Source organism: Plecotus auritus (assembly GCF_963455305.1).
Source record: "Plecotus auritus genome assembly, chromosome: 3".
Taxonomy (NCBI): domain Eukaryota; kingdom Metazoa; phylum Chordata; class Mammalia; order Chiroptera; family Vespertilionidae; genus Plecotus; species Plecotus auritus.
The window spans coordinates 220,163,295-220,178,918 of record NC_137772.1 but is presented as its reverse complement, the minus strand read 5'-3'; positions in this window follow the sequence as shown (position 1 = coordinate 220,178,918).

The following is a 15,624-nucleotide window of genomic DNA, read 5'->3' as shown; positions in this document are numbered from 1 at the left end:
TGGAAGGCAAGGCCAGGTATTTATTACACAGTGTGATGGGGGAAGCCCACGAGGTATAGGTAACACTGGAGGAGCCTCTATCCCAACTGGGGGTGGGGGATGAGGGGAGTCTTGTCTGGGGAGGGTTCAGAGAAGCTGATATTTAACTTAAAGACAGATTTCTCCAGGTAAACCTGGTGCAAAAACATATTCCAGGTAGACCAAACCAAACGTTTCAGGGCACACAGGGAGAAAGAGTATGGGTAGTTCAGGGAATTGAAACTATTTCAATACGGCTCCAAAGGATGTTGGCCCGGAATTAGGCCAGGGCAAGATCATGCAGGTCCTGTGTCTAGCTTTTTTTTTTTTTTTTTTTGGTAAGCTATGTTGGAGGTGTCACAGCGGGTGACAAAATCAGGCTTTTGTTTTAGAGATGTCCTTACGGCAACAATGAGCGGAAGACACTGGTGGGAGCTAGTCTGAAATTAGGGAGGCAGAATAATAGACTTCCCAGCCTCGGTGCCTTTTCTCCCTCCACTGACGACCTTCCTTAATCTGCTTTCCCCACCCGAGGCCGGGGATGTCCGGTGACGTCACGCCCAGGGGCGTCCGGTGCCTGGCTCTCCTGGGTCTGGTTGCAGTTGGTCGCTCCCTGGCGGCCCAGCGGGGAAGCGCCCGGACCCGTGGTGCCCTCTCCAGCCACCCTGTGCTCTGGAGGGTTAGAGCGCCACGGAGACGAGGGAATCTGGCCAATCCAGTTCTGCTCGGCTGCGGCTTTGAGAACGACCTCGATTCACCTTGCAGAACGCAGACCTCAGTTGGGAGACGGGGAGCGGGGGAGGGGTTGTGCTGGGTCAGTTTTTCCCTAAACTCAACCATTCAGCTGACTAGGATGGTTTTCTCAATTCTCCTCCTCAGGCCATGGAAGTTACACAGGAAAGTGATATGTAAGTTTATTGCCTTTCTCAATAAAAGTTGTAACATCATATGAACTTAGAGCGCTTTTTGTTTCTCTTTTTAAAAACGTATATTTTCCTTGATTTCAGAGAGGAAGGAAGAGGGAGAGATAGAAACATCAACGATGAGAGAGAATCATTGATTGGCTGCCTCCTGCACGCCTCCTACTGGACAACCCCAGCATGTGCCCTGATCAGGAATCCAACCGTGGGTGACCTCCTGGTTCATAGGTCGATGCTCAACCACTGAGTTCACCAGCCAGGCATCTTTTTTCCCCTTTTATTACTAACATGAATTATTACAGAAATAAAACAGCCACATTTACCGCATTGGTTTGGGGCATAGACACTGTCAGGAGTCACTTTTTGAAGGCAGCAGAGATTTCATTTCACCTGGGTTCAAATTCTGCCTTCCCTGCTGTCTAAATCAAATGGCCCAGGGCAAGCCACTCAACCGCCCTATTTCTCAAGCTTCTTATCTGAAACCTGGTTGTGAGAATTCAATGGGAGGGTGTCTGCAACACATGATCCCTACTCACTTTCTCTGTTGAACTTTTCCCCTTAGCACGTATCTCCACCTTCCATCTTTGTGTTTTTTGTCTCTCTCCCCAACCAGAATGAAAGCTCCATGAGGATAAGGCATTTCACCTGTTTGGCTCACTGATGTCTCTTCTTTTTGCTTCTTCTTTAATTGTTTTTTTTAAAAATATATTTCTTTATTGACTTCAGAGAGGAAGAGAGAGTGATAGAGAGACAGAAACATAAATGATGAGAGAGAATCATTGATTGGCTGCCTCCTGCACGCCCCCTACTGGGGATTGTGCCCACAACTTGGGCATGTGCCCTTGGCCGGAATCGAACCTGGGACCCTTCAGTCTGCAGGCTGACGCTCTATCCACTGAGCCAAACCGGCTAGGGCTTCTTTAATTGTTATTTATTGAGCCAAAACCGGTTTGGCTCAGTGGATAGAGCGTCAGCCTGTGGACTGAAAGGTCCCAGGTTCGATTCTGGTCAAGGGCATGTACCTTGGTTGCGGGCACGTCCCCAGTAGGGGGTGTGCAGGAGGCAGCTGATCGATGTTTCTCTCTCATCGATGTTTCTAACTCTCTATCCCTCTCCCTTCCTCTCTGTAAAAAATCAGTAAAATATATTTTTAAAAAAATTGTTATTTATTGATTTGATAGAGAGAGAAAGAAAGAGAGAGAGAGAGAGAGAGAGAGATATATCAATTTGTTGTTCCACTTATTTATGCATTCATCGGTTGATCCTTGAATATGCCCTGACCGAGGATCGAATCTCAACCTTGGCATAACGCACCACACTCTAACCAACTGAACTACCTGGCCAGGCCCCGTACAGGTATATTCTAAGTGCTGCAGAGGAGGGCAAGATCAATCACCGTTGGGGTAGAGGGAGGGGTGAGAGAGAGGAGGCGCCCTTGAGCAGGGAACTAAAGAAGAAGGAAGAGGAATTTGCTCCCTAAGATGAGGGCACAGTGTGTGGGAACCCAGGAAGTATGACATGCTGGAGGGAAAGGTGTGCATGGCGAGAGCAGAACTCTGTGACCTTGGGAAGTCACTTCACCCCTGAGTCTTAGGGATAACATGTAGAACACCTAGGATACAGGTGCGAAGAGATATCGATAGCTTTTACTAGTATACAGTAAGCACTCAATACAGGCTAAATAAAGAAGTCTCCAGGTTTGGCTCAGTGGATAGAGCGTCGGCCTGCGGACTCAAGGGTCCCAGATTCGATTCTGGTCAAGGGCATGTACCTTGGTTGCGGGCACATACTCGGTAGGGAGTATGCAGGAAGCAGCTGAGCGATGTCTCTTTCTCATCGATGTTTCTAGCTCTCTATCCCTCTCCCTTCCTCTCTGTTAAAAAATCAATAAAATATATTTTTAAAAAATTTAAAAAAAAAGAAATCTCCAAATGGTGATTACTATTGTTATATTGGGAGAGGTTCTCAATTCTGTTCCCTAGGTTTGGGGCTTGGTTTGACTCCTTTCTCTTCCTTTCCCCCCAAAGCTTATACCTGTATGGCTCCTGTCCTCATTTCTCCCCTGAGAACTCTGCACACCGGAGCTTTGTCTTCCTGTCTTCCCGAGGGAAAAGGACTCCAAGTACAGCAGGAAAGACTTGGATAAGCTCCAAGAAAGGACTTCCTTGGGAGGAAGGGGACAGGGCGTGTTTCCCAAAGTTATGAGAATTCCGGAGCTGGAAGGAGTCTTGGCGATCACTTATCTAGTCCAGAGCTTTTCAACGCACAGGCATCCAATGTAGGAAAGGGCTTTCCATCTCGACCAGGGAAACTCAAGTTTCCTGGGGCCTGAATTACACAGGCAAAATCCCATATTTATTTAGAGTGGGAAAAGAAATTCCTATAAGTTACAAACTTTAAAAAGCTGACAAGTGCCACAATCATAAAATCATAACAATAAGACATTTTTACTTATCTACTTGACAGGCCACCAGAATGCATTTTTTCCCTACAATTTGGGCTGCATACTCTTCATATAGCAGTGATTACAGTATCTTTTCTCTAAGCAGGAAAAAAAAGTCAGACTTCTAGCCTGTTTAATCAAAAAGATGTTTTCTATGCCCTAGCCTGTTTGGCTCAGTGGATAGAGCATGGGCCTGTAAACTGAAGGGTCCCAGGTTCAATTCCAGTCAAAGGCACATGCCCGGGTTGCAGGCTCTATCCCCAGTGCGGGGTGTGCAGGAGGCAGCCGATCAATGATTCTCTCTCATCATTGATGTTTCTATCTCCCTCTCCCTCTCCCTTCTCTCTGAAATCAGAGAAAAATATAACATATGTACATATATGTATGTGATATTTTTAAAATGTTTTAAACTTTAGAAAGGTTTTTCTCAGCTTCATAATCTGTTATTGATAATGTCATGTAAACCTTAAATTTTTTAAAAAATATATTTTATTGATTTTTTACAGAGAGGAAGGGAGAGAAATAGAGAGTTAGAAACATCGATGAGAGAGAAACATCGATCAGCTGCCTCCTGCACACCTCCCACTGGGGATGTGCCCGCAACCAAGGTACATGCCCTTGACCGGAATCGAACCTGTGACCTTTCAGTCCACAGGCTGACGCTCTATCCACTGAGCCAAACTGGTTTTGGCGTAAACCTTAAATTTTTAATGTCAAATTAGGGAAAGTCACATTTTCCGTGCGGTTTCCTCAGGAGCTGCTGATTCTGTCAAGACAGAATGTGTTGTACACTGACACACAACCCCGTGCCGTGACCTAGAAAACATTCGACGTCACGCACAGGTACCCTTTCTCTTTGCGGTCCTGCTACCGGCCTCTGTCCTACACAGAGGCCTCGCTCAATTGTTTTGCCATGATTCCCAATGAAAAGAACCTACTGTGTGGTGCATTGATAACGACATCTGCTGTGTTACTGATCGTCTTCCCAGTGGCCTGGAGTTCCGTGGTAACGAGGCGCCAGCGGGAGCTGAATCCTCCACCTGTAGTTTTCCGTGTCCGAGACCAGCTTCCGGCTCCGTGCAATGCAGACCTTGCTTCTCCTCCACTGGCCACATTCTTCCCATGCCGGGAGCCTAGGATGTATGTTGTGCTGACATAGTGACATGACCTCTGTCCCTGCACCTTTATGTCAGGACACCAGGTGAATCAGCAGAGGGGGTGCGAGTGATTAGAGTATTTCTGGAAACCATTCTTTATTATTTTTTAAAAAATATATTTTTATTGATTTCAGAGAGGAAAGGAGAGGGAGAGAGAGAGAGAAACATCAATGATGAGAGAGTCCTTGATCAGCTGCCTCCTGCACGCTCCCTCCTGGGGATCGAGTCTGCAACCAGGGCATGAGCCCTGATGGGGAATCGAACCATGACCTTCTGGTTCATAGGTCAATGCTCAACCATTGAGCCACACCAGCCAGGCTGGAAACTATTCTTTAGATTAGGAGCCACCTAACTATTCCTAGAAGTAACTACGCCCCAAACTCAAACTAAATGTATGTCCAACTCCACTTCCCATTTGTTGGATCTCAGATCAGTGGGACGCAGGCTGCAGAAAGACAGCAGTGCTTTGCCGATATGGAACAACCTCCAAGATAGATGGTTCCGAGAAGAAATCAGGGCGCGGAACCGTGTGTGGGGCACGCTCTCACCGTGTGGCACATGGAATGCTTGGAAAGAAGCGTGGGAAGGGGCTTGCCTCTCGGTGGCTTGGCTGTTCCTGCAAAGGCCTTCGGACTTTTGTGACGTGTCTTTTTAGTCACATGCATCTTAATTTTTCACTTTTTTTGAGCCAGATGCCTCGCAATTGACAAGCTGTTTTTCTTCCTGATTTAGACTGTTCTCTTAGTGGCCAGCAGGAGGCAGCAAAGGCTACTTCTCTAGGAGAGAGGTTACCCCTTCCACAACCTCCTGGAGACAGGGTGGCCCGTGGCCGCCCCTGTGGCTGGCACTGACTCCAGAAGGGGCTTACCGAAAACAGGTGAAGTAAGCTGGCGTTGGGGACTCCAGGGAAGCTCTGACTTTTAAAATAGCTTTAATGAAATATAATTCACGCAACAGAGGACTCACCCATTTAAAGCGTACAATTCAATGTTTCTTGGTAAGTGTGTGAGAGGTGCCATGGGTCAGCTCCGACTCCTGACCACCCTATGAATGAGTGACGTCCACCGTGTCCAGTCCTCAGCAGCCCTGCTCAGCGCATGTGCACTCATGCCGATGGCTTCTCTTCTGGAGTCCATCATCTCATCTCTGGTCTCCCTCTTTTCCTGCTGCCTTCTGTTTTTCCCGGCGTTATTACCCGCCCCAAAGAACCCCGCCTTCTCAGGATGTGGCCCAAGTAGGGCAGCTTCAGTTCTCATTTTTGTCTCCACGATGTTTCAGGCTTAAGCTGCTCTGGGACCCACCTGTCCATCTTCCTGACAGTCCAGGGTGTCAGTAGAGCTTTCCTCCAACACTATACACAGAGTGGCCAGATTATTATGATCTCTGAACGCATAATAATCTGGCCACTCAGTGTATATCCTATATAATAAAAGGCTAATATGCAAATTTTCCCCTCGACCAGGAGTTCGACCAGCAGGCAGGCCGGCCAATCGCCCATATCCCCTCCCCCTGGCCAGGCTGGCCGGACCTCACCCATGCACGAATTCATGCACCGGGCCTCTAATATATATATATATATATATATATATATATATATACACACACACACACACACACACACACACACACACTGAGTGGCCAGATTATTATGCGGTCAGAGATCATAATAATCTGGCCACTCAGTGTATATTTAAATGAGCAGTTTTTTTTTCCTATCAGCCTTCTTCACTGTCATGGTATCCATACATGGTCATTAGGAATATGTATATCACACTATTAATTTTTTACAGTTGTAGCAAAATTAAATAGCCTAACATTTTCTGCTTTAACCATTTTCAAGTGCCCTATTCAGTGGCATTAATTACATTCACACTGTTGTGCAACCATCAGCATCTATTTCCAAAAGTTTTTCGTCATCCCAAACAGAACGTCTGTGCTCATAAGACCATAGCTGCCCATTGCATCTCCCCCAGCCCCCGGTAACCTCTAACTTACCTTCTGTCTCTATGAATATTCCTATTGTAGATGTTTCATGAGAGTGGAAGCATACGGTAGGTGGCTTTTTGTGCCTTCCTTCTTTTTTTAAAAAATATATTTTATTGATTTTTTTACAGAGAGGAAGGGAGAGGGACAGAGAACTGGAAACATCGATGAGAGAGAAACATTGATCAGCTGCCTCCTGCACACTCCCTGCTGGGGATGTGCCCGCAACCCAGGTACATGCCCTTGACCGGAATCGAACCTGGGACCCTTCAGTCCACAGGCCGGCGCTCTATCCATTGAGCCACACCGGTCAGGGCAGTGCCTTCCTTCTTTCACTGAGCATAATGTGTGCAAGGTTCATCGATGCTGTGCACGCATCAGCACCTCATTCCTCCTTAGGGCTGCACACTGTTCCATCGTGTGTGTGTACCAACTTTTGTTTATGGATCCATCTGTTGGCAGACACTTTTCCCGTCTTCTGTCACTGTGAATAACAATGCTGTGAACACTGGTGTACAAGTATTTGTTCGAGTCCCTGTTTTCCATCCCGTTCAACTCCCCATAGGAGTGAAAGTGCTGGGTCATATCGTAATTCTAAGTTTAGCTTCTTGAGGAACTGTCAGATTACTTTCCGTAATGGCCGCATCATTTTACATCCCACCAGCAACGTAGGAGGGGTGAGAAAGCAAGCAGGTGTGGGCTGCTTGCCGGGAAATGGACACGCTCTGGTGAGCTGATGGTGCGACCTCTTATTCTGGTAGGCTGGGCTGAGGACATCAGATCTGAAGAATGGGGAGGGAGCCCTTGCCGGTTTGGCTCCGCGGATAGAGCGTCAGCCTGCGGACTGAAGGGTTCCAGGTTCGATTCCGGTCAAGGGCACATGCCTGGGTTGCAGGCTCAATTCCCAGTAGGGGTTGTGCAGAAGGCAGCTGATCAATGATTCTCTCATCATTGATGTTTCTATCTCTCTCTCCCTCTCTCTTCCTCTCCGAAATCAATAAAAATATTTTTAAAAAAAGAACGGGGAGAGAGAGCGGAGAGGGGCCTCACAATGGCCCAGTGCTTGGGAAACTTCCAGCAAATGCCAGTCGTTAGCTATGAACTACGGAATAATAATACGTGAGCACCTACCATGTGCCAGATTCTGTACGCCAGGCCCAGAAGAGACCGTAATGTTCTGTGTTCTGCTTTTTATAAGCTGCCAGAGGAATGTTTTCCATAGAGAACATCTCTCTAAAAATTAAACAAGTAAAGCAAGCCCTTTTAAAAATATATTATTTCATTGATTTCAGAGAGGAAGGGAGAGGGAGAGAGATAGAAACATCAATGATGAGAGAGAATCATTGATCAGCTGCCCCCTGCACACTCCCTACTGGGGACCGAGCCTGCAACCCAGGCATGTGCCCTGACCAGGAATTGAACCGTGACCTCCTTCCGAGTTCATAGGTTGATGCTCAACCACTGAGCTGCGCCAGCCGGGCAAGCAAGCTCTTTCTGTTTTGTGATGGTCCTGGAGCGCCCTTCCTCAGGCGGGCAGACCCCAGCCCTGAGCCTGGTTCCTCCTCCCAGGCCTGGGCCACCCAATCTTCCTGTGGACAACAAAGTCTGCCGCACCTTGATGGCTGCTCACAGTTGATGGGCTAATTCAGCCGTGGGCAAACTACGGCCCGCGGGCCGGATCCGGCTGTTCTATCCGGTTCTCTTGCTCTCCCCTCCGCTCCTTTACTTTGAATTTATATTAGTTCACACAAACACTCCATCCATGCTTTTGTTCCTGCCCTCCGGTCCAGTTTAAGAACCCATTGTGGCCCTCGAGTCAAAAAGTTTGCCCACCCCTGGTAATCTATGGGGGTTGGAAACATCTGGATTGCAACCCCAGGGCAGGACCATGTCCTCCTCAGGGCACACGGGTGTTTCTTCTGCACATCCACCCAGCACCGAGTGTGTGTGCAGGTAGGTGTGACCCTGAGAAGGAGACTCCTGGTTCAAAGGGCCCACATAATATGCTGGGGGGGGGGTGGTGGAGAGATGGGGGGAAGGCGAGAAGAAGTGATGGGGCTCTGAGTTTTTAGGTTAGAGCCCCTGAAGATACCCACCCTTCTGGGCTCTATGATGAGTGCTCCCTGCTGCTGAACTCGATCCAACCACCCAGGCATCCATCTGTCCATCCATCCATCCATCCATCCATCCACCCACCTTTGTGTTAGGACCAACATGAGAAGGTCTAGCCAAGAGCTGGGGAAGAGTTCTCAGTGGAGAGAACAAGGACCCAGGGTTGAGGCTGGAATGAGCTTGGTGAATTCGAGGGACAGAGAGGTCAGCTTGGCTAGGGGGCCGGTGGGGTCAGAGGCTGCAAGGTGGACAGGACAGGATCAGGTGGGCCTTGTCAGACAAATGGGGGGTTTGGATTTTATTCTAAGGAGAGAAGAAGCTACCGGAGGGTTTAGAGCAGGAGAGCAGCCGTTGCCATTTCCATTTTACAAAGACCTCAGCAGGTGGTGGAAGGATTGTGGGGGCAGGAGTGGAGAAAGGGGACAGCTAAAGGGCTGTGGCCCATCCCCTCCTCCTTCTCCCAATTCCTTCCTCCCTCAAGGCCTCCCTCCAGTCCTAGGTAAGATGAGGATAACCCAAGAGCTCCAGGGGACCTAGCGATCCTGAAGAAACGCCAGCTGGGAGTGCAGCCAGCAGCCAGGGGTCAAAGTGGGGCCACTGAACTTGGAGATCAGGTTCAACAAGGAAGATCCCTGGGCTGCGTGAAGCCAGGTCTCTGTGGAAGTGCCCAGGACAGATGGTCATCTGGGCAGAGCCGGAGAAGCAGGGCTGGGCATCCGCTCTGGCGGCCTGAGCATTCAACCAGGCTTAAACATAATATTTAATAACAGCGAACATTTATTCAGGACTGAACATGGGTCCGCGGTGTGCTCAGAGCCGCACACACATTCTCCCCTAGGGTTCACATCTACCCCGTCTGGTGTGACAGTTCCAGTTCAGTTCCCAGTTCACAGGCGGCAAACGGAAGCCCAGAGAGCTTGGGTGAATTGCCCTAGAGCAGTGGTCGGCAAACTCATTAGTCAACAGAGCCAAATGTCAACAGTACAACGATTGAAATTTCTTTTGAGAGCCGAAAACCGACTTCTGCGCATGGGCCACGAAGTTTCAATCGCACTGTACGTGCGCGCCCGCACGTGGTATTTTGTGGAAGAGCCACACTCAAGGGGCCAAAGAGCCGCATGTGGCTCGCGAGCCGCGGTTTGCCGACCACTGCCCTAGAGAAAGGCCCCCTGGGGCCTGAGGCTAACACACCTGAAGAAGGACTTTGGGGACAGGAGGGATTTGACTTGCATGGAGACTGGACAGCACAGATAATGAGTCCCAGCTCTGTCCAGGAGAGACAGGGTCCCGAACTTGCTGGTGTATCTGCCCCCCTTGCGCTGGTGCATCTGGCTGTCACCAGCATCGTTCTTCTCGCTCCCCCGGGCTCTGGGAAGAGGGACACTGGCTTCCCAAGAAGACTAGTCCTCCAGGGGCAGGGGAAGGAGTGTGCTCGCCGGCCGGAGCTCAGGCCGTTGGATGCTGGTCCCGTCTGCTGCTCATTGCAAATTCACCTGAGTGTCCGCATGGACACCTGCCTTCACACCTCAGGTTACCCGTTTAGAAATTCTCTCCCAAAAGAAGGAAGCAAGGAATAATACATTTTATTTATTTATTGTTGAGAATCTATTATGTGCCCCTAGGTTACATAAGTTAACTTTTTATTTAAAAAATATTTTTATTGATTTCAGAGAGGGAAGAAGAGGGAGAGAGAGATAGAAACATTCATGATGAGAGAGAATCATGGATCGGCTGCCTCCTGCACGCCCTCCACTGGGGATCGAGCCCACAACCTGGGCAAGTGCCCTTGACCAGAATCGAACCTGGGACCTTTCAGTTCGCAGGCTGACGCTCTATCCACTGAGCCAAACCAGCTAGGGCATAAGTTAACTTTTTAAATAAAAAAATAAATAAATAATTCTCACCCCCCCCCTGCCCCCCTCAGTGAGGAGGGTACTATTAGTTCCCTTTCACAGATGAAGAGACTGAGGTTCCAAGTGACTTGCCCTGGCTACTCAGCTTGTAGGCAACAGAGCCAGGACTTGACAGTCACCATTTTGTTGCCCAAAACTCAGTGCTTGCTTTCTTTCTTTTTAAAAAATATTTAAAATGATTTCAGAGAGAGAGGGAGAGGGAGAAAGAGAAACATCAATGATGAGAGAGAATCACTGATTGGCTGCCTCCTGCATGCCCCCTACTGGGGATCGAGCTCACAACCCAGGCATGTGCCCCTGACCAGGACTCTAACCCTGACCTCCTGGTTCATAGGTTGACGCTCAACCCCTGAGCCACGGCGGCCAGGCAAAACGCAGTGCTTTCCATGCCCCGCTGTTCCCTGTCATCTCTGACAGAGGATGTTGGGAGGGGTGAGCCGGGGTGTGCTGGGAGGGGTGAGCAGGGAGGGAAGCGGATGTGACTGATGTGTTGATCTGTTTGTTCTTTGGCAGGAAAAGGACAGGAGAGGAGATAGGCAGGGATCTGAGAGACCTCAGGACCAAAGTCCCAACAGCAGGAGGCCAGTGGGCAACAGATACCAGGAACCACAGCCTGACGGATCCGTTAGGGGCAGCAGGTGGGCACAATACCCGGGACCCAGGACACTTTAGGGGCCACTGAAGTGTTCTAAGGTCTCATAAAATCGGAAGGAGAAAATGAACTGAACTTTGAGGTTGAAGAAAATGTCTTAATATGTAACCGTGATATATTCATTCGATGCAGGTGTAAAATATAATCACATATATGTGTATGCATGTATGTGCATGTAGAACATAGAAATAGTTTTAATGTAGGGGGGCCCCCAAATGCAGAAGTACCTCAGGCACAGGAAAGTCACACTGGGAAATTGTGAGAAGAACATGCCACAGGCCTGAGGGCTCAGATGCAGTGTCAAATGGGGGTGACTGCCTCCCTCCCAGCCAACACCGGGGGGGGGGGTGTGTGGGGGGGGCGGGACACAGGGCTCCTGACAGTGATAACAAATAATATCTGTAACTAGTGACAAAATGCCAGCTTTATCTCCCTTGGCCCTCACAACACTTAATGTTCTCAGTTTAAGCAGAAGGAGACCGGACTCAGAGAGGTTAGCTAACGGGGCCTGAGGTCACGCAGCCGGTGAGGAGCGAAGATTCCAGTCCTATTTCGTCCACTCGAGGCCTCCCTCCTGCCCCGGGAGCCTGGCCCTTCCTGAAGCCTTCCACTGGGGTGCAGGGGATTGTTTTCTAGTTGTTTCCTGTGCCCAAGCTTGTCTCCCCCGCTGGACGGGGTCTCTTGAAGGCATGCCTGCCTGTATTTTGTACTTTCCTACTATGGCGGCCCTCAAACCCATGCATTTGAATGAAGTCGTATGTGTTTGTGTTACATGAGGGAGACCCTGTGTGGCCCGCTAGGGGATGCCTTTCCTGGCACCCAGGGCTGTTCACGCCAGCAGCTTTGTTATACCATTGCCTCTTAGTGCAGCCTGGCGGCTCATGAACAGTCAGTGAGGGTCCAGCATGAAGTCCTGCTTCTGCAGCTGCTTTATTCGCTTAACACTGCACCATGAGCAAGGAACACAACCACGGAGGGCAAAAAATGGGACTAAAAATTGTATTATTTATTGATTTTTTTTAAAGAGAGAGAGGAAGGGAAAGAAAGAGAAACACTGGTTTGTTGTTCCACTTATCTGCGAATTCATTGGTTGCCTCCTGTGTGTGACCTGACCAGAGATTGAACCCACAACCTTGGTGTATCAGGACAATGCTCCAAACAACTGAACTACCTGGCTAGGGCCCCCAGAATGTGATTTTTTGGTGGCTGCATAATAGTTCATTTATATTTTCGTAGCATCATTAGCTTAGCCAATCCTGTATTATTGATGTTTCACTTTCCAACTTTGCCCCAAAGACTATTAATATTATTATTTTTTGCTAGTTAGTATTGACTTATTAAGCACTTACTATGTTCTTAGAACAACTTTCTGATCATCTGGCTTGATTCAAGGGTAGCATTTGGAATACTGATTAGAACATCCCCAAACCTATCAGAAGGGCCAAGGTGGTAGTCAGAGGAAAATGTATAGCCTTAAATGCAATTATTAGAAAAAAGAGAAGATGAAAAATGAATGAACAAAACATTCAGCTTGAGAAACTAGAAAAAGAGCAATAAAATAAATGAAACACTAAAATAAAAAGTTAATGAGCATAAAGGAAGGAAATAAAACCAATAGTTGGTTCCTTAAAAAGATTAATATAGTAGAATGTCTAAGGACATGTGCAGATTGCACATTCTTTGGTCAAGAGGTCTTCATGAATATTATTTCTCCCACCAAGCTTCCGATAACAATTGCTTGGCAAAGTGTATCAGTTATTTGCTGCTGTGTAACAAATGAACCAGAACATAGGGACTTAAAATAAGAAACATGTTTCTCACAGTTTCTGTGGGTTAGAAATCCAGGTGGGACTTAGCTGGGTGTCTTCTGGGTCAGGGTCTCCATAAGGCTGCAATCACGGTGTTGGCTACTCCAGCCATCTCAAGGCTTAAGTGTGGGCGATCCATTGCCAAGTTCACTTACATGGCTACTGGCAGGCCTCAGGTCTTCATGGCAGTTGGCTGGAGACATCAATTTTCTTGGCACATGGACCTCTCCATAGCACTAGTCATGACATGGCTTGCTTCCTCCCGAGCTAGAGAAGAGAGAGAGAGAGAGAGAGAGAGAGAGAGAGAGAGAGAGAGAGAGTCTTTTTATCACCTAATCTCAGAAGGGTCATCCCACCACTTTTGCCATAGTCTAATATCCTATTAGTTAGTATAGAGTCATTGAGTTCAGCCACACTCAAGGGGAGCCAGTCATACAAGGGTGTGAACACCAGGGATGTCATCTCCGAGGCTGTCACTACCTAAAAGGTTTAGGTCCTTTCCCTACGGGAGGGCAGTGTTACATGCCTTGATAGTCATCTGAGCAATGGGTTGGTAGACAAGGCAAGTTCTGCTACTTACTAGTTGTATACGTCCTGGGAACCTTTGTTCCCCATCTGAAAAATGGTTCAGAGGCAGGCATTATTAAGAGAATTAGGTTGGAGATGTGAGGGTAAATCATTTTCTTTCTTTCTTAAAAAAAATATTTTTAATGATTTCAGAGAGAAGGGAGCCGGAGAGAGAGAGATAGAAACATCAATGATGAGAGAGAATCATGGATTGGCTGCCTCCTGCACACTCCCTACTGAGGATCGAGCCCACAACCCGGGCATGTGCCCTAACCAGGAATCCAGCTGTGACCTCCTGGGTCATAGGTCGACACTCAACCACTGAGCCACGCCGGCCAGGTCTAAATGACTTCCTTCCTTCCCTCCTTTCTTTCCCCCCTCCCTCCTTCCCTCCCTCCCTCCCTCCCTCCCTCCCTCCCTCCCTCCCTCCCTCCCTCTCTCCTTTCTTTCCTCACTTCCTCCCTCCCTCCCTCCCTCCCTCCTTCCCTTCCTTCCTTTCTTCTCTCTCTCTCTCTCTCTCTCTCTCTCCCTCCCTCCTAAATACCATTCATTGATGTAAAACTTACACACAGAAAACTACACAATTCAGAAATGTGTCCTTTGTCTTTAAACATTTTTTCTGAAACAAGTGAACTTTTACGTTTTTATACTTTGTGCACTTTCCAAACGCTTCTCCAGTGAGCTAGAATTACTCCTATAATCAGAAAATACCAGCTTTACAAGGTGTAGTTTCTGTTGATCCGACAGTTTCTGCATAGAAAGCATTTGAACGCTCCTTATCTTGCTCGGGCTTCCCCGAGGCCCTGGGAGAGAGGCCGAGAAGGAATGAACTTCCTCGTGGAGAAAATGAGGAAACCGCTCTTCTCGGGCGGGCAGGCGACTGCAGGTGGTGTCCTATGTAAGCACCGGGCAGCCAGCCACCCTGCAGCTGCTGGCACAGGAGGGCCCTGAGGGGGCCAGCCTCCCGGCACCCCGCCCCGGGGGCCACGGCCAGCTCTCCTGGAAAAGGCTGTGGCTCGCCAAACCAAGGCTCTCGAAAAATCCTACTCTGGGAACCCGCCCTAAATAAGTTGTCATGATGCGGCCAACCTTTATGGGCACATAGCTTTTATGCAGCAGCAGATTTAATAGCCGACACTTAGATTAATGTAAGTATTGAGCAGAAGGAAATTGGCTGAATAAGTCTAGGCATTGGAAGGGGGCCGATCGCACTGCCGCGAACATACAGCTCTGAAATATAGATTTGTGGGCTTTCATGTTTGCTGAATGAAGTAGGGTCAGCTAGAGGGGAGTCTAGGGTAGCAATCCATGGCAAACCACCAATGCCAGTAGAGTAAGCGGGTTTCTCCTGGTGGGGCGGTGACCAGCGCTGTTTTTCTTCTTAATTAATGGCTCTTATTGCCTGTGGTGAGCATGTCGATAAGTAATAGAAGTTAAAAAAAACCACAAGAATAGAAGTGGAGAGCAAAGCATGCAAATCCCTAGCAACCCCCAGCCTCAGCCCTCTCACTCCCTTCTCCACTTTTTAACACTTTGTGGTAGACACTTCTAGATGTGTGGGTTGTTTTTTGTTTTTTTTTTACATCCGCTGGGTATTGCTTTTATTTTATTTATTTATTTTTAAATATATTTTTATTGATTTCAGAGAGGAAGGGAGAGGGAGAGAGAGATAGAAACATCAATGATGAGAGAATCATTGATTGGCTGCTTCCTGCACGCGCCCCTACTGGAGATTGAGCTCGCAACCCGGGCATGTGCTCTTAACCAGAATCGAACCTGAGACCCTTCAGTCCGCAGGCTGACGCTCTATCCACTGAGCCACACCGGCCAGGGCCACTGGGCATTGCTTTTAAAACTTTCATGTACAGCCCTGGCTGGTGTGGCTCTGGTGGTGGAGTGTCGTCCTATGTACCAAGAGGCTGCTGGTTCTATTTCTGGTCAGGGCACGTGCCCGGTTGTCGGCTTGATCCCCAGTAGGGGGGTGCAGGAGGGAGCCTATTGATGTTTCTCTCTCTCTCCCCGCCTCTAAGAAAATCAATAAAAACATTAAA